Below are 18,999 nucleotides of genomic sequence, written 5' to 3'. Positions count from 1 at the left end.
TAGTCTAAGATGAAGTTTTACTCAAGTCCAGAATAAACGTCGTGTGTAAAGTGCGATATTGTGTTTGCCATCAATCGTCCTGTTAGAATTTCTAAATATACTGCCGAAAGAAGCTTCAAGAAGCCACTGTGTCGATACGAATATGAAGAATTCCCATGATGCTGATCCAATGATGGTGCGGTGATTTAGCAGTTGTAGTTTATTATACGTTCGATGTTGGTGCGCTGTATGCTTAATCCATTGAAGTCGAAGGTTCAGACCCAACAAGTTTTATTTTTAAATACTATACACGGAAAAAAATAAATGTCAATGTAGTGTAAACTGAAGACTGAAATCGAATTCATGTATTCTATAAATTTAATTGAGTATATATATAAAATTAAAAATTAAGATAATTTAAATTTATTTTTTTGTAAGTTGTGTAGGTACTCCAACAATTTCAGATGTAAACCCGGAATCATCACCGATTTCAAAACTGTTAATGCATGAATGCAAAATATAACTCATTTGTGATTTTCCTGAAAATCTCATCAATATCGATCGAACAATGGTGAAGATACAGAATTTTTAAACTTTGATGTCGACACCCAGTACTGTAAACGTTAAAATAAGTGATAAAAAAACTACTTTGAGTACTGCGTAATATCCAGATTATTTTATAAATAAATCTAAATCATTCTCTAATTACTATGACACAATAACAACCTAATTCAGTTTTTCTCGGTTTCATCGAAAATACACAGTTCGAACGAAACGTGTAAATTTCTGAGACATATAATGCACATAATTGGAGCGTGCTAAATAATGGATATTTACATGATATGTCATGTAAACTTCAATCATATGTGATGTAATCCAGCAGAATCCTGTTTGATTACGTGACATATAACACAAGTTTACATGATTCCAGACTGAAATTTACATGACGTCATGTTTACATCGCATAAATAATGTTTACATGACGTGTAATCTTCATTATTTTTAACTGTGTATATAAAGTTTCAAGCTACCTTGTGAGTGAGAGTTAAATTTTAAATACATTCTTATTGGGAATTCTATTTTTAAGCTCTCGATTTTATCGGGAATTCCACAAGAACGTCCAAGAGTTAAGATACATTTTTTGTAAGAAACGCGGAACATCATCGTACATTTATTCTCTAACTCTTCCTGAAATTTCCCAAGAAATGCATTACAATTTTTTTTCAGGTATTCGTTATGCAACTTTGGCATATGAAACAGCTTCAATGATTTTTGACGATTAAGTTCGCCATTAATGTTAAAGAATTTGTCCAGATTTCCTCTACTGACTGCAATTCGAAATTTAAATTAGTTCCATGTGCCTAGTACTGTAATTTCATTTTCTTTTTTACATAATGTGTAGGCTTGTTAATTTTCTTGATTACAAAGACCCTGTTTTCGTTTCTGAACTTCTATTATGGACTAATGTTTGTAGTTATGAAGTCACTTTTTGGTCACCATTTGGTCACTTTTTAGTCACTATTTGATCACTTTTTTGGTAATTTTAGTCACTAAAGTCACTATTATTTTGATATCTGACCGCTACCAGCCCTTTTATTGTTACTTCCTTACTCTAAGATTTATTCTACATTGTTACGATTACAATATTACGACGTGTTCGTTGATTATGAAGCACGAAACTAGCACCTGTTACAGAGTTACGAGACGGGAAGTGTGTGTGTGATTTACTATTATTCATTTAATAATGATAAAACATGCATGCGGGGCAAACATGCATAGGCTTATTATGAATGAAAGTAACTTCCGAATGGCCATGCCCCTGCAGCCCAATCTGAAATTGATGACTGGATCTGCATGCAGTCGAGCCATCGCCAAGGCTATCCACCTTCTAACTCTTCCACTGATGCTATTTTCAGACAGCATCAAAGCAGTTTTGCTGGAAACTACTTTGAATAAAATATCACAGCCTGCCAGTGGAAGTTAGATACAACAGACACACACCTGTCAAGCTTAACGAGATGTGCATGAATTAATTTGCCATAAAATTATAATATTTCCTAGTCATGATTAGTTATAATCAGAAAATAACTCAAATAGCTTTCAATTTTTATGTCGAGTTTATTTTCAGTGAATCCGTACTAAAACGATCTTGGTTCTAGAAACAAACGGAAGGATTATTTATCAATTGTTATAGTTTGAAGGATCAGAAAAAGTACTGATTTTGTTGAAATAAGTTGAATAATAATTGGAATCTTGAGGATAATGTAACAAAAAGGTCTAAAATACTAATTATTCAGTCCCCCGGTTTACGGTAACACGATTTCTTTTTATTGTGTTATCAATTTCCACTGAAACAAAATGAAAGTTTAATTATATTCTGTCAGGAAAGTTTGTTTATTTTTGCAATTTTAAAACATATTTTTTACTTAATTCGTGACAAGATTATTATAAAGGTCATCTACCCCATATAAAATGTATTTAAAAATTCTCGCCAACACCATTTTTAACGATTCTACCACATTACCCCGAATGCCATCATTCAGAATTCCATAACTCCAAACGACCCATTACCCTGAATGACATTACCCTGAATTACAATATCACGGATCAATGCCATTCAAGGTACATGCGGGGAAACAGCATTCAGGCCAATGGTACATACTGGATAATAGTATTCAGGGTAATGGGGTAGAATATTTTCAATTACGAATTCTGGCGAAAAAAACCTGATCGAGAACATACCGATCGTGGCTTAGCAAAAGTGTGATGCGCCGGTTGGGCAATTATGTCAATTACATACTTAACCTAAAGAAATTACACAACCAGCCGAGGATCAACAAGCCACTGCCCATGATCGATGAATGTGACGCGAGCTACCTACTAAAAACCGGTGTTAATCATTGCAACCTCATGCAAGGCTGAAGTGTCCAAGTTGTTGTTTAGCAGACGGTTGACGGAGCCCGGGCACGATCGTGCAATACTATTTGTAGAAGTATCCACGTTCAATTATCAAAGCCGCAGTGCAGTCGAACCGAGCAAACATGTTGAGATGGGCAGGATGCTACCTATACTGGGGATGGTCATATTTGTAATTTACGGATCACCATGCTCACACAACTAGAATATGCAGGGATATTCTTTTATTACAAATAGAAGTAGAGGGGCGTAAGTGACAAAAACCTAATTAAAAAAGACTTTGAAGTATTTTATTACAATTGAACTATAAACGATGTCCTTCTTTAGTCACAGTACTGTTCAAACTAAGAAATGTTCAATGGACAAAAACTTATTTTTATTTACGAATATGATGATGACCACGTGATGAAATTAAAGTTTTAAGATCAACTGTCGTGTAATTAAAACATGATATTAGAAAACTGGTAAAAATATTAGGAGTCCAGATAGCCGTAGCGGTAAATGCACAGCTATTCGGCAAGACTAAGTAAGGGTCGTGGGCCCTTATCCCGACCGGTGGGATATTTTCTCGACTTCCAAGAGCATAGAATATCTTCGTACTTGTCACATGATATACACATTCAGAAATGGTCAATTTGCAAATGCAGTTAATAACTGGAGAAGTGTTCACATGAACACTAAGCTGAGAAGCAGACTTTGTCCCATCTGGGACATAACACCAGACAGAAGAAAGAGAAGGTAACTGCCATTCTAAATTTCTAACATAAAATTGTCAACCGATGTTTAAAAATCTTGATTATTAATTCAAATTTCCATTCATCAAGCATTATAAATGGTCTCAGCAGACAACATGTTCAAATGAAAATTACGTTAACCATGGTTATACATCTCTATCGATCCTATCTACATCCCTATCGATAGAGTTAGAAATTGAATGCGCAGCGCGCTTTGGAATTATAACCTGCACACCTACTTAGCCCACAACTTCACATCGAGCATAAATTATCATGCGTACTGACGTTTATAAAGTTTCTTGCTGCCTGACCAACAGCGGGCACGTTCAATGACGTAAACCGCCTTCCAAGTACGACACTTGAAATCAGAAACAATAAAACTTCATTCTATGAAACTGTACGATTATACAATTGCACTGCACTGGCTAATGTGTACGTGAGAAGTTGATAGTGTTTACTGTATACATGTTGGAATATGTAATTTTTAATCAAATAACATTGTAATTGTTCGTATTTTTCTTATCTTTTTCCTCTTCGTGGCATTACGTCCTCACTGGGGCAGAGTCTGCTTATCAGCTTAGTGTTCTTATGGGCATTCCACAGTTACACAGTTTTCGCATATATCATGTGGCAGGCACGATGATACTTTATGCCCAGGGAAGTCAAGAGAATTTGCATTACGAAAAGATCCTTGACCGACCGGGAATCAAATCTAGACACCTTCAGCATGGCTTTGCTTTATAGTCGCGGACTCTAACCACTAAGCTAAGGAAGGCGCCAAATAATGGCTATATCATAAAGTTAGAGTGGCGACTTCCTTCGGAAGGGAAGTAAAGCCGTTGGTCCCGAGATGTACTAGCCTAGGGCTAAAAATCTCGTTAATAAAGATAGAAAAAAATAAGGGCGTGTGACAAAATATTAAAAAAAAAACGGAAAAGTCGATTACTTTTTCAGATCGACGTAAGTAACTTTCATACGGTTTGGGAAAATTAATTAAAAAGAATCACAACTTGTCTTCTAAAACTGTTTCAAAATAAATTACCTTTTCGAGATTTTTTCGCCGTGTACTTCGCTGTCGAGATTGTCCCAATTTAGCTTAACATGATTTGTGTACCATTAGGGCAATTCAAATTTTAAAAATGTTCGACAATCCAATCTCCCATATGCTCCATACCATCCATACCATATAAATAGTGTTCTGTGAAATTTTCAGCTTTCTAGGTGGTGACTTAAAGGTGGCCCAAAGACAATGTAAGTTTATATGGAAATTACTATGGAGAAATTTTGAGATATGTTCCAAACACGCTAGTACTGTAATGTAAATAGAAACTTATCATCCCATATTGAAAACTCATTCTTCAAACCCTGATAAAGGATGTCGCTGAAAAAAGAAATCCCTTCAGAGCTAATTTCGTTTAGGATTTTTGTACATGTTTGCAGGGCTATAATCCCATATTAAGCTAAATAATAGCAAACAAACTCATGAATATCTCTTGTGCCGTCGGATTGAATTTCTTCTGCAAATTTCTTTACTATGGTTTGAAGAATGAGTTTTTACTATGGGATAATAAGTATGTACTTACATTACAGTACTAGCGTGTTTGGAACATATCTCAAAATTTCTCCATAGTAATTTCCATATAAACCTACATTGTCTTTGGGCCACCTTTAAAACAGCACATAGAAGCTGAAAATTTCACAGAACACTATTTTTATGGTAAGGAAGGTAAGGAACATGGGAGATTGGATTCTCAAACATTTTTAAATTTTGAACCGCCCTAGTGTACAATCCCAGTGGTGAACTAGGAAGAGCTATAAGCAATCAGATCAGTATATATTGGATCATTCTTTTCTAAACAGATATTGCCAAAAATTTCGAGGACAGTGACACTCGAAAAACCGTCCATGAAATAAAGAAGGGCTGCATATCTGATGACCGGTTCAATCACCACCTTAGAATGTATGAAGTTATGACAATTATGAGCACCCAAACTTTTTGGGGAAATAGGCTATTCGGGAAAACTGGGTATTCCGGGATGTGTCATTCGGGGAGAAGTAGCACAACCCAATTTTACAGCTCAAACATTTCCAATATTTTAACCCTAACATTATAGCTCAACTGTTCAACGTTTTCGTAAAAATATCCGAGGAACGTGAACATTCATTAATTAATCAAGATTTTGACACCGTTTGTATAAGACTCGTTAAAACTGTGTTTCGTCATCCACTATAACTTCATCTTAAGGGGAAGATGGATTAAAACTACCTCTAAATTTTCAAGAGCTCACATCTGGAAAACAAAACAATGAACTTAAATGAAAATGAAAACAATAGGTATGGCTTGTAGTTGGTATAATTAATCCTCTAATACCCAACCCTGCTCTCAGACGGGGTACCTTTTGGAATTTTGTGCATTGTTTCAATGCTCGGAAATTAAAATGATTTAATTTTTGGCTTAAACCTTGAGCCATAACACGCATATTAGGAAAGTTCTATTCGACATTCGGAACATTTTTGTATTTTCGAAAAATGTTTGAAAAATTGTATTACTTCATAACCTAAAAATGCCTGGGACTTATTTAACGTGCAATACAAAAATATGTACATTTTATCTTTTTCTACAATCCAACTATTACAGAAGAAGAGTCTAATGGCATTGACATAATTTGATATAATTTTTTTCCGTTAGTTACACGGAAAATACAATATGTTCCAGAACAAAATAAGAAATTTTATATTTTCAAATGCACAGCAAAAACTCATATTTTTATTATTTTCAAAAATCGGTTCCCCAAGAACAACTGAAAAAGGATATGGCGGCATCCACAAATTACGTAACGCTTAAGGGGGAGGGGGGAGTAGGCTCAAGCGTTACGACTCATACAAAAATTTGAAATTTTTCATACAAAAAGCGTTACGGAGGGGGGGGAGGTGTTCAAAAAATTTCAATTTTAGCGTTACGTAAAATGAATGTTTGAAAATAAAAATTAGAAAAATCAAAATTCATAAATTTGCAAATAGAAATAAATCATTGTCCGAAAAAATTTTAGATCGATTTTAGATAGCGAAAAAATGATACTTAAAACAAAAAAAATAGGGTTTAAGAATGAAATAATTATTTAAAAAAAAAGTTGGAATATTTCAAGACAATGTTACACATTTTTAAAACGGTTGCAAAGCACCTGCCAGGGCTTCGCGGAGCACGATCTGAAAGCCCCTGAATTATACCATTGCTATTATTCACACTCAGTTGAGCTCAGCAACTGAATTTTATAAGATATTTCAGCAAAAAATCAAGTTTGTTTGTTTTACCTTTGGGTGCCGCTGACATCGAACGTCACTTTTACTGAGATACAGCAAACGAACTTTAACCGGGATTTGCACAGCTGAGATCGGCATTCTGGTTTAAGTGTGTTTCGAATTCTAATTCTTCGATTGATTCATAATCCCAAATGGATTTCGGGTTATTTGGCCAAATAGGTCATGTGGCCGAATGGCGTCTGACCGAAGAAAATGACACTATTGGAAAACTATAAACAGTACCGTAAAACGGGGTAAATTTGATAGTTTTTTCGAAGTAAACTTGAATATTTATGCATGCTGTTTCAAATAATTTTATTTATATTTTTAAAACAAACACTGGTATCCTAGCTATCGATTGCAGTTGATAGATTGCCAAAAGATTTATTCTGAATGGATATATAATTTATCATATAATCGAAAGTCGGTTTTCTGTTTTGGGATTACTTTGATAGTTGAACGAAATTAAATGAATTACGGAACATTTATGGGGCGTTGCATACCTCTAGGCGTTTAACGCTATATGGAAATTTCTGACTTCGATTACAAAAATGGTCCCAGTTTGTGAAAATGGTATTCGCCTAGAGAATTGAGACCGAATTCATGTTCTACTACAACTAGGCTGTCAAGGATAAGTGATGAACTCATTATAGCTTCATCAAATAGTGATCGTAGAACAGATTATTTGTAAGCTTTTAAAAAATGCTTAAATTTCAGAAATTTTTAATATTTGCATATAATTCCTCAAATATACTTGATGCCAACGAAGATAGCTTTGACGTGAAGTGTTATACTAATACTCTTTACTTTGCTTAACTGATTAACAGAAACTTTGTAATTTCGTTTAGTATGTTGTGGGTCTCGCCCTATCAAAGTTACCCGCATTATCAAAGTTACCCCGTAGTATGTCAAAAACAAAATGTGATGCACATATCTAAATACTAGTCTAGGATGACCACTACCCCAAATGTATCATTACCCCGAATTCCATAACCCCAAATATACAATTACCATGATTTAAGAATTAAGAGTAATGTCATTCGGGGTAATGGAATTCGGGGTGATGGCATGTGGAGTAATGGAGTAGAATCGTGTAGTGTACGACTGCGAATCTTCTAGGAGAATGACATCCATGCCTAAGTTAACATTGCTACCGGCTGTTTCATGCAGAAAAGTGGTGCTTAGTGCCTATAATTATTGTAAAATATCAATCAAAAGAATAGTCTATTTTAAAAAGAAGCATAAAAAATAAGAATTTATGTGAACAATTACAATCACAGTTTTACTCGTAAAATAAGCTTATTATTTAAAGAAGGAACAATATCTAACTAGGTATCAGCAAGTGCAATTCCATTAAGGTGAAGATGAATTGAAGCCAAACCTCAAATTTTCAACAGCACAAATCTGGAGAACTGAACACCCGTTTGAGCTCAAAACTTGATCGATTGGTCACCACCAGCTAGTGACCAATCGATTAAGTTTTCAGCTTAAACGGATGTTTGGTTCTCCAGATCCGTGCTCTTGAAAATTTGAGGTTTGGCTTCGATTCATCTGCACCTTAAATCAAAAGATCGGTAAAAGATTACAAGAAGCAGCATTAACGCAAATAATCACCATATCTGTATATCTTTAAAGAAATGCTTGTGACTACGAGAAAAAAAATCTAATTAAAATGTTATTGGCTTCGACACTAATAATTATAAGAAGTGTGTAACTTGAAATAACAGCCCTACGTACGTTGAATTTGTGATTCGAGCTTCTTTAAGCATTTTAGGCAACTAAATTAATTGCATTTAAGCAACTAAATTGATTGTAAGCTCATGATTCAGCCAAATGACTGGAAACCCACCAAATGACATTACAGATGCTTGATTAAACTCTACATTGCCAAGTTCTCAGATTAGAACTATGATACATTACAAATTGTGTAGACTTAGTTTGAATATTTATGAAATAAAGTGGATTGATTTGAATTACTTTACACATTTTGGAGATCTAATTATATTTTGAAACATATTGTCTATGGTCAACGATACAAACGATGCAATGAATCAAGCCAACTAAATAAAAATAGCCAACAAACCGGTCAAGAACCTTTCGCGTGTAGTTCAACAGCTAATGTAGAAACGCCAAACCAAATGACGCAACTGTAGACCCCATAACAGGTTCGTCTCCTGCCTTACAGATAAAAGGTGAATTCTTTGTTTCGCATTTTGATACCGGCGTACAACACGTCTGCCTTGCAATTATGAATAACACGATTCATTCTACGTTTGTATGGGTCCAATAAAAAGGTAGAATGTAGATTTTTTTTCTTCATTATTCCATACGATGGACGCCAGCAGCAATCAAAACACGTGTCTGTGTTGTTGCTGAATGATCTGGAGAATTCATATGGAATTTGTATGGATCTTACTTATACACCCACCATTCAGCATGTTCTTTTCAGAATTCGCACTCAGAATTAAAAAAAAAACACACATTCACACTGTTTCGTTCTTTTGCAACCCCATCCTCAGAACGAAGCTTCCATCTAATTCCAATTCTGCTTTTCAAGGTTATCTTTGGATCACACTGGAGTCACAATCAAATGTCTAGCTCATAATTTTATATCGGTTCTTAATTGTTAATGTGGGATCTTTTGAATAAACTTACACTTTTCTATAGTATTATCATTAGAATCCATAAGAATAATTCTTAATTATTCATTAAGAATTGTGATCAACTTTTAACTAACTATAAGTAACTAAGATTGTACGTTTCGCACCTTGCATTCCCTAGCTGCCGGTTTCGCTCTAAATTGTTGTTATACACGGTCGGTCAGCAGCTCTGCCATCGACCCGTTGTCCGCCAAGTGTAAATAATCTCACATTTCTGAAATTTCACGGTCACCATTCAACGCACTTCGCACCGCTCTTCCACTTATCGTCAGTTATATTTTAAAAACACTTCCTGCTCAAATTCACGGTTCTCGTTTCGCACTAACAATTATTTAGATGATTTCATATCCAAGAAGCCTGTGTCACACATTTTTAGAACTATACGGAAATTAAAAGCAATCAGCTATAGCCTGCTTGGATTCTAAAGAACGAACGCTAAACGCGGTGCTTATGCGCGCACGTCGATTTTCGCTCGGCGATTCCCAACGAATAAACGGCCGATAGACTTGACGTATACTCAGCAGCTCGACTTTGGCATTCTATTGGGGTAGGCAGACTTCCACACCATTGCGATGACTGATCAGCGGTGATGTTGATGGGTTTGGGAGGCAGCGGTAGACTGCAACAAGCGAAGCTGTTTGCCCACCACATCGGCGTCATCATTGCACTTTTTGTTGGACGTAGAAGTTTGCATATAAATATAACACTTCCGTGCAAAAGTTTAAAGACACTTGTAGGCTTCCGTGAAATAGCAAATTTCTATTTGTTCGTGAGATAACGATTTAGATGGTTGTATATGTATGCATTTTATAATGAGACGTAAAATCATCAATGCTTTATATCATCTGTACTAAACATTTTTTTAAAGAGTGTTTATTGGGAATTGATGTTTAAAATTTTTATGAATACATTCAGATTCACTACACTTTTTATATTAAATTTAGGGGACGGATTATAAGAGTATGTTTAAAACTACAAATTGAACTTTAACACTTCACTTTTGCAAAAAAAAAAAAAAATACTAAAATCACTTGTAAGGCGAGCAAATACCTTTAAACTCTAATATGTGTTGCTTATCTTGACAGATAGACCTATTTTGTCGAGCACTCGACACTGAAGAAGTCTGTAAGTCGCAGACGAAATAGGCCTATCTGTCAAGATAAGCAACACATATTAGAGTTTAAAGGTATTTGCTCGCCTTACAAGTGACATTCAGATTCACTAAAATATGATATTCTAAAAACCTGTTTGTCAGACTAAAATGAACAATTTTGCAGAAGGATACATAACTCTAAATGTTTTTACTTGAAAGTTGTTCATAATTCGGAATTTCATGAATTTGTCAAAACTCAAGGTTAGTTAGTTTATCTTTATCTGAGTTTTTTTTTTTAATTTCTTTAGTTCATCTTCTTTTTGGCATTAACATCCCACTGGGACAGTGCCGGCTTCTCAGCTTAGTGTTCTTATGAGCACTTCCACAGTTATTAACTGAGAGCTTTCTTTGCCAAGGTTGCCATTTTCGCATTCGTATATCGTGTGGCATGTACGATGATACTCTATGCCCAGGAAAGTCAAGGAAATTTCCATTACGAGAAGATTCTGAACCGACTGGGAATCGAACCCAGACACCTTCAGAATGGCTTTGCTTTGTAGCCGCGGACTCTAACCACTCGGCTAAGGAAGGCCGAGGCTTTATTAGTATAATTCCAAACATTACATTCATTTCTTATATCTAGGTCTTCTGTGTTAGACAACACTATCATCCTAATTTGGTAAAACAAATTTGATTTTTTTTAACATTTTGTTAACAACATTCAGATTTTTTTAACTAGTGAGTTGATTTCACCTGCTTATAAGAGAAAAAAAAGCTTTAGATTTACTTAACCTAACTTAACCTAAATATATAATATAGGACAATAGAAGATTGTAACGATTTTTGCCTGACATTTTTAATTATTTTATTTGACATTTGTTCCAATGTTTCAACATTGAATATTCTATTTAATTCATTAGTACTGTACTAGGGTAGAAGCTTCATAATCATTCTCAAAATTTTATTTTGAATCCTCTGCAGAGCTTTCTTCCTGGTATTACAACAGCTAGGCTATATTGGTATAGCATACCATATGGCTGGCCTGAAAATTTGTTTGAATATCAAAAGCTTGTTTTTTTTTGTATTTCTTTTTTAGTATCATTTCAAACATTACATTCATTTCTTATATCTAGGTGTTCTGTGTTATTAGACAACACTATCATCCTTATTTGGTGAAACAAATCTAAGATTTTATTAACATTTTGTTAACAACATATTACATTTCATTTGCCGTAGCAGTTCAGATTTTACAGGTGAATTGATTTCACCTGCTTGTTAGAGAAAAATGCATTGAATAAACTTAACCTAACTTAACCTAAACATACAACGCATTAATCGTGGCAATAGGAGATTGTAACGATTTTGCCTGAAATTATCAATTATTTTATTTGACATTTGTTCCAATGTTTCAACAATGGATATTCTATGTAACTCATTGGTACTATGCCAGGGAGGAAGCTTCAGAATCATTTTCGTAATTTTATTTTGAATTCTCTGCAGAGCTTTATTTCTGGTATTACAACAGCTAGTTCATATTAGTACAGCATACAACATGGCTGGCCTGAACATTTGTTTGAATATCAAAAGCTTGTGCTTAAGACAAAGTTTTGATTTTCTATTAATAAGGGGATAGAAACATTTTCCATATTAATTACATTTGGCTTAAATGCCCTCAATGTGATTTTTGAAAGTTAAATTCTTATCTAGCATGAGCCCTAGATACTTAACTTCATCTGACCAATTTATTGGAACCCCTCTCATCGTGACAATATGTCTACTTTAAGGTTTCAAATGAAGAGCTTTTGGTTTATGTGGGAATATTATTAGTTGAGTTTTGGAAGCATTAGGAGAAATCTTCCATTTTTGCAAGTATGAAGAAAAAATATCCAAACTTTTTTGCATTCGACTACAGATGACACGCAGGCTTCGACCTTTGGCGGAGAGGCCTGTGTCATCCGCAAACAAAGATTTTTGACATCCCTGAGGTAACTCAGGTAAGTCAGATGTGAAAATATTGTATAAAAAAAATGCTGCCTTGGGGAACACCGGCTCTTACAGGAAGTCCTTCAGACCTGGAGTTTTTTTTTTTTTTTTTTAATTTCTTTATTAGTATTATTCTAAACATTACATTCATTTCTTATATCTAGGTGTTCTGTGTTATTAGACAACACTATCATCCTAATTTGGTAAAACAAATTTAAGATTTAATTAACATTTTGTTAACAACATATTACATTTCATTTGCCGTAGCAGTTCAGTTTTTTTACAGGTAAGTTGATTTCACCTGCTTATAAGAGAAAAAAAAAACGTTTTTAATATACTTAACCTAACTTAACCTAAACATATAACGCATTAATCGTGGCAATAGAAGATTGTAACGATTTTTGCCTGAAATTATTAATGATTGTATTTGACATTTGTTCCAATGTTTCAACATTGGATATTCTATGTAACTCATTGGTACTAAACCAGGGAGGAAGCCTCAGAATCATTTTCAAAATTTTATTTTGAATTCTCTGCAGAGCTTTCTTCCTGGTATTACAACAGCTAGTCCATATTGGTACAGCATACAACATGGCTGGCCTAAAAATTTGTTTGAATATCAAAAGCTTGTTCTTAAGACAAAGTTTTGATTTTCTATTAATAACTCAGGTAAGTCAGATGTGAAAATATTGTATAATATTGGTCCCAAAATGCTGCCTTGGGGAACACCAGCTCTTACAGGAAGTCTTTTAGATCTGGAGTTCTGATAATTAACCTGAAGTGTACGATTTGACAGATAACTTTGAATTATTCTAACAATGTATGTTGGAAAATTAAAGTTTTTTAATTTTACAATCAAACCTTCATGCCAAACACTGTCGAATGCTTTTTCTATGTCTAGAGGAGCAAGACCAGTAGAGTAGCCTTCAGATTTGTTGGAACGGATCAAATTTGTTACACGTAAAAGTTGATGAGTGGTCGAATGTCCATGGCGGAATCCGAACTGTTCATTGGCAAAAATTGAATTTTCGTTGATGTCGGCCATCATTCTGTTCAAAATAACCTTTCCAAAAAGTTCACTGATGGAGGAAAGCAAACTGATTAGACGATAGCTAGAAGCTTCTGCAGGATTTTTGTCTGGTTTTAAAATTGGAACAATCTTAGCATTTTTCCATTTGTCAGGAAAATATGCTAATTGAAAACATTTGTTAAATATATCAACTAAAAATGATAAGCTACTTTCTGGAAGTTTCTTGATGAGGATGTAGAAAATTCCATCATCGCCAGGAGCTTTCATATTTTTGAATTTTTTAATAATGATTCTCACTTCTTCCAAATCAGTCTCCCAGGCATTTTCGAAAACGTTCTCTTGATTGAGAATATTTTCAAACTCCTGAGTAACTTCATTTTCAATTGGACTAGTAAGTCCTAAATTAAAATTGTGCGCACTTTCAAACTGCATAGCAAGTTTTTGAGCTTTTTCGCAATTAGTTAGTAATCATTTGTTTTCCTCTTTCAATGCCGGTATTGGCTTCTGAGGTTTTTTCAAGATTTTAGATAATTTCCAAAAGGGCTTAGAGCCAGGAACCAATTGAGAAATTTTTGTTTCTCAATTTAGCAAAACGTTTCTTGATTTCTTTCTGCAAATCCTGCCATATAATTTTCATAGCAGGATCGCGAGTGCGTTGAAATTGCCTTCTCCTCACGTTTTTAAGACGGATCTAGAGATCATCGTCTATAATCACGGATTCAAATTTTACTTCACATTTTGGAATTGCAATGCTCCTGGCTTCAACAATGGAATTTGTTAAAGTTTCAAGAGCATTGTCAATATCAAGTTTAGTTTCTAAAGAAATGTTAACATCAAGATTAGAGTCAACATACGTTTTATATATGTTCCAGTCGGCTCGTAAATAATTGAAAGTGGAGCTGATAGGATTGAGAATCGCTTCTTGGGATATTTGAAATGTAACAGGGACATGATCAGAATCAAAATCAGCATGAGTAATCAGTTGGCTACAAAGAAAACTAGAGTCGGTTAAGACCAAGTCAATCGTAGATGGATTTCTAGAAGAGGAAAAACATGTAGGGCTATCAGGGTATTGAATTGAGAAATATCCTGAAGAGCACTCATCAAATAAAATTCTGCCGTTGGAATTACTTTGAGAATTATTCCATGACCGATGTTTGGCATTAAAGTCACCAATGACAAAAAAATTTGACTTATTGCGAGTCAATTTACGCAAGTCAGTTTGGAGCAAATTAACTTGCTGTCCAGAGCATTGAAAAGGCAAATAGGCAGCTATGAAAGTATATTTACCAAACTGTGTTTCAACAGAAACACCTAAAGTTTCAAAAACTTTAGTTTCAAATGATGAAAACAGTTGATGTTTTATACGCCGATGAATGATGATTGCAACTCCCCCACATGCCCCATCAAGTCGATCATTACGATAAACAAAAAAGTTATTAGGATCTCTTTTGAGTTTTGATCCAGGTTTTAAATACGTTTCGGTAATAACTGCTATATGCACGTTATTAACCGTTAGAAAATTAAACAGCTCGTCCTTTTTACCATTCAGAGAACGAGCATTCCAATTTAAAATATTTAAATTATTATTTGGATCCATTAGAAAAACGTAATCCAATAACAATTTGATTTGTAAATTTTACACCTACTTGGACTGCTTCAGTCATAGTGGTGGCTTTGAACATTGCATCAATCATTAGATTCAATTGTTCAGTTAGAAAATTAAAATCAGAGGCAGACATGTCATGTGATTTCCCATTGGAATTTCCGGTAGACGAAGAAGCGGAATTACCTGTGGCGGTAGGGTTTTTTCCATTTGATTTGAAACAAGTAGAATTGGTACCCATGGATCGAACAGGGGAGGAGTTCGAATTTCCTGCTACGATATCGGCAAAGGATTTACCGTGGGTAGATACATTCGAAATTGAAAGATTCGAACGGCTACCCGACGGATTAAAATTAGTTTGTGAATGAGCATGATTATGATCTTCCTGGTGGGTATGATTCATGATCAAGCGATCGTTAACTGAAAAATGAGCATTGTTCGATACTGTACCAGGCAAATTCCGGAAACGACCGTTATCTTAACGGATATTATCTTTCATCTGCCTGGCACGAGCCTCAATGACCCTTTTGCGTGAAGGACAATTCCAAAAATTGGACTTATGGTTAGCCCCGCAATTACAGCATATGAATTTGGTGGTATCTTCCTTCACTGGACAAACGTCTTTGGCGTGAGAAGAACCTCCGCAAATCATGCATTTAGCATCCATGCGACAATATTTTGTACCATGACCCCACTTTTGGCACCGACGGCACTGAGTGGGGTTCTGGTAATTTCCTCCAGGTTTCTGGAAATGTTCCCATGTCACACGGACATCAAACAGAAGTTTTGCTTTTTCTAAAGCTTTAATATTATTTAGTTCTTTTTTGTTAAAGTGAACTAAATAAAATTCTTAAGAAAGCCCTTTCCGAACAATGCCAGATTGGGTTCTCTTTTTCATAATGATTGGGGAATGGACTGGGGAAAATCCAAGTATATAATTTATTCCATTTTTGATCTCTTCAGGTGATTTATAGTCACTTGAGAGACCTTTCAAGACAACTTTGAACAAACGTTCAGTTTTGTCGTCATAAGTAAAAAATTTGTGCTTCTTCTCTTCAAGATATTTGAGAAGAAGTTCACGATCTTTAAGAGTTTCCGGCAAAACGCGACAGTCTCCTTTCTTTGCGATTTGGAAGGAAACCTTGATTGGATGGAGTTCAAGACCTCCTGCCTAAATCCCCCAAATTCGGAACAACTGACCACGATAGGCGGCACTCTTTGCTTCCTCACTTGAATCAAAGAGCCTGGGCTAGAGGCTGCTTCAATTTGGTGTTCGGAAAATTTGTCTAGAGCATCGAACTGATTGCTCATTTCGATACAATTATTCATTTCACCCTTGGAAGAAACTTCGCATTCCGGGGAAGCGTCCTTTCTTCCATTCTTGCCATGTGTAGTGACAGTTTTAAAACCCACTTTTTTGGAAGGAAGTTGTGAATTCAGAGATTCACCCTTCCTTTTGTTAGTTGTTGATACCATGTTTAGTTAATAAACGAGAAAGACGTGACCTTCGAGAGGTTTTTTCCCTAGACGGTGTCCAAGAAGGATTACCACCGCTAGCTTTCGCCAACGGGTCCAACGAAAAATCGAAGGCACGTGTCCAAACAAGGATCGTAAAGGGATCAATAGTAGAAAAAATAGTACTGAAAAGTACTGTTTTAGTAGCACTGAAAAGTACCGTTTTTAATTTTAGCACTGAAAAGTACTGTTTTTGTAGCACTGAAAAGTACTGTTTTATTGCTTTAGGTAGTTTTTAAGAAAACTTCCAAGAGCAGAGAGAATTCGTGTACGCACAGCACGAAGGTACGATGCGCACTTCAGACCTGGAGTTCTGATAATCAACCTGAAGTGTACGATTTGACAGATAACTTTGAATTATTTTAACAATGTATGTTGGAAAATTAAAGTTTTTTTTTTAAATTTTATGATCAAGCCATCAGCCAAACACTGTTGAATGCTTTTTCTATGTCTAAAAGAGCAAGACCAGTAGAATTGCCTTCAGATTTGTTGGAACGAATCAAAAAGCTGATGAGTGGTCGAATGTACATGGCGGAATCCGAACTGTTCATTGGCAAAAATTGAATTTTCGTTGATTTGGACCATCAATCTGTTCAAAATGACTTTTTCAAAAAGTTTACTGATGGAGGAAAGCAAACTGATTAGACGATAGCTAGAAGCTTCTGTAGGATTTTTGTCTGGTTTTAAAATTGGAACAACCTTATGAGAATTCTCGAAAGTATCTGATGATTTTCAGGATTTCAGGACTCACATCAGATCCTGACGGGATTCTTATCTGAATCTTCTCCGCATCCTTATAAAATCTTTGTATGATTCTAATCAGCATTTTCCCAAGATTTTAATTAGAATCCTTTCAAAGTTCTTATTGAAATACTACTAGATTCATCGTAAGATTCCTCTCCAAATCCTCATTAAATTCTTCCCAGAATCAGAACCTTTCCAGGATTCTCATCGGATTTGTCTCTGGATTCTCATGAGAATACTCTCATGATTATCATCAGAATCAACTCCGGATTCTCATCAGAATCATCTCGGGATTCTCATCGAAATTCTATCTGGATTCTCATCAGAATCTTTCCAAGATTCTCAAAGTAATCCTTCCAGAATTTGTTTTTAGAAACCGTGATAACCATCGTAGTCCTTCCTGAACTCTTATCATAATTGATCCAAGACTCGATTCAATACCTTCTAGAATGATCATCAGAATTTTTGCAATGAGTTCATCAGAAACCATGATTTTCATCACAATCTCTCGAATATTCTCATCAAAGTTCCTCCGGGATTTTCTTAGAATCGTTCCAGGAGTTTCATCAGCATCATTCTTAGGATTTTCATTTGAAACCTTTCAGTATAGTTACCAGAAACCTTCCAGGGTTCTCGTCAGAATATTTTCTGACTGAGTACTTCTGAGCTCTCTTCCATAATTGTCATTAAAATCCCGCGCGGATCCTGGAACAAGAATCCTTCGAGTATATTAAAAATTTTGAACAACAAATCATCATCCGAAATAAAGAAGTAGAATTTTGTTACTAACCTAGAATTTCAAATTTAGCTGCCAATTATTTGACTCTTAGGAAACAGTTAGATTTGATGTTTCTCATGACGAGATTTTACCTAAAACTTGCATAAGATTATTGATTCTTGAAAATATGAATTTAAATTCCGGAACCAAACACCATAGCTACCCGAATATGGGTACATAATATAATTATATCAGCCTATGTTATTATGATATGAAGATTGTATCGAACATAGGTTGTTACAATTCTGATGCAGAATGTTGTTAAAATAACTAAATTTATAACAAAAAAAATCTATGAATTTCAACATAAATATAACAAAATGTGTTTTTAATCTATCAAAAACATATCAAGATATCGGCTATCTGGGCCCCATCAAAGCATGATATTTTGTGCAATAGACAGAAACATATATGGTTTTAATATATAAATAAAAATTATAATAAATAAGGAATTTAAAATCGCAACAAGTCACTTTTTAATCACTTGCAATTAGTCTAATTATTGACTACAGTACTACAAACCCAAGAGATTTTTCTTTCATTCTTCTCAAATAGAAAATATATATTTCGTTTGATTCAAAAACTCAAGTTGATTAAAATGCACAGATGTGTATTTAATTTTATTATAAAATTGTTAAAAAAAACACATTCAAAATAATTA

The 18,999-nt window shown here is 34.7% G+C and overlaps 2 protein-coding genes across 2 annotated transcripts in view; one reads left to right on the top strand and one right to left on the bottom strand.

Moving 5' to 3' along the window:
• LOC5574583 (BTB/POZ domain-containing protein 6-B) overlaps positions 1–10,165 on the bottom strand; it is a 44,088-nt gene extending 33,923 nt beyond the window's left edge. Inside the window, exon 1 of the mRNA XM_021853752.1 lies at positions 9,697–10,165. The gene's annotated coding sequence lies outside the window, so the exon portion shown is untranslated. The remainder of the gene's footprint in view (positions 1–9,696) is intronic.
• LOC5574582 (transcription factor IIIB 90 kDa subunit) overlaps positions 1–18,999 on the top strand; it is a 96,914-nt gene that overhangs the window by 54,606 nt on the left and 23,309 nt on the right. The window lies entirely within an intron of this gene.

This window comes from Aedes aegypti, chromosome 1 (assembly GCF_002204515.2).
Source record: "Aedes aegypti strain LVP_AGWG chromosome 1, AaegL5.0 Primary Assembly, whole genome shotgun sequence".
NCBI lineage: Eukaryota > Metazoa > Arthropoda > Insecta > Diptera > Culicidae > Aedes > Aedes aegypti.
This window is presented reverse-complemented; position numbering and strand designations above follow the sequence as displayed.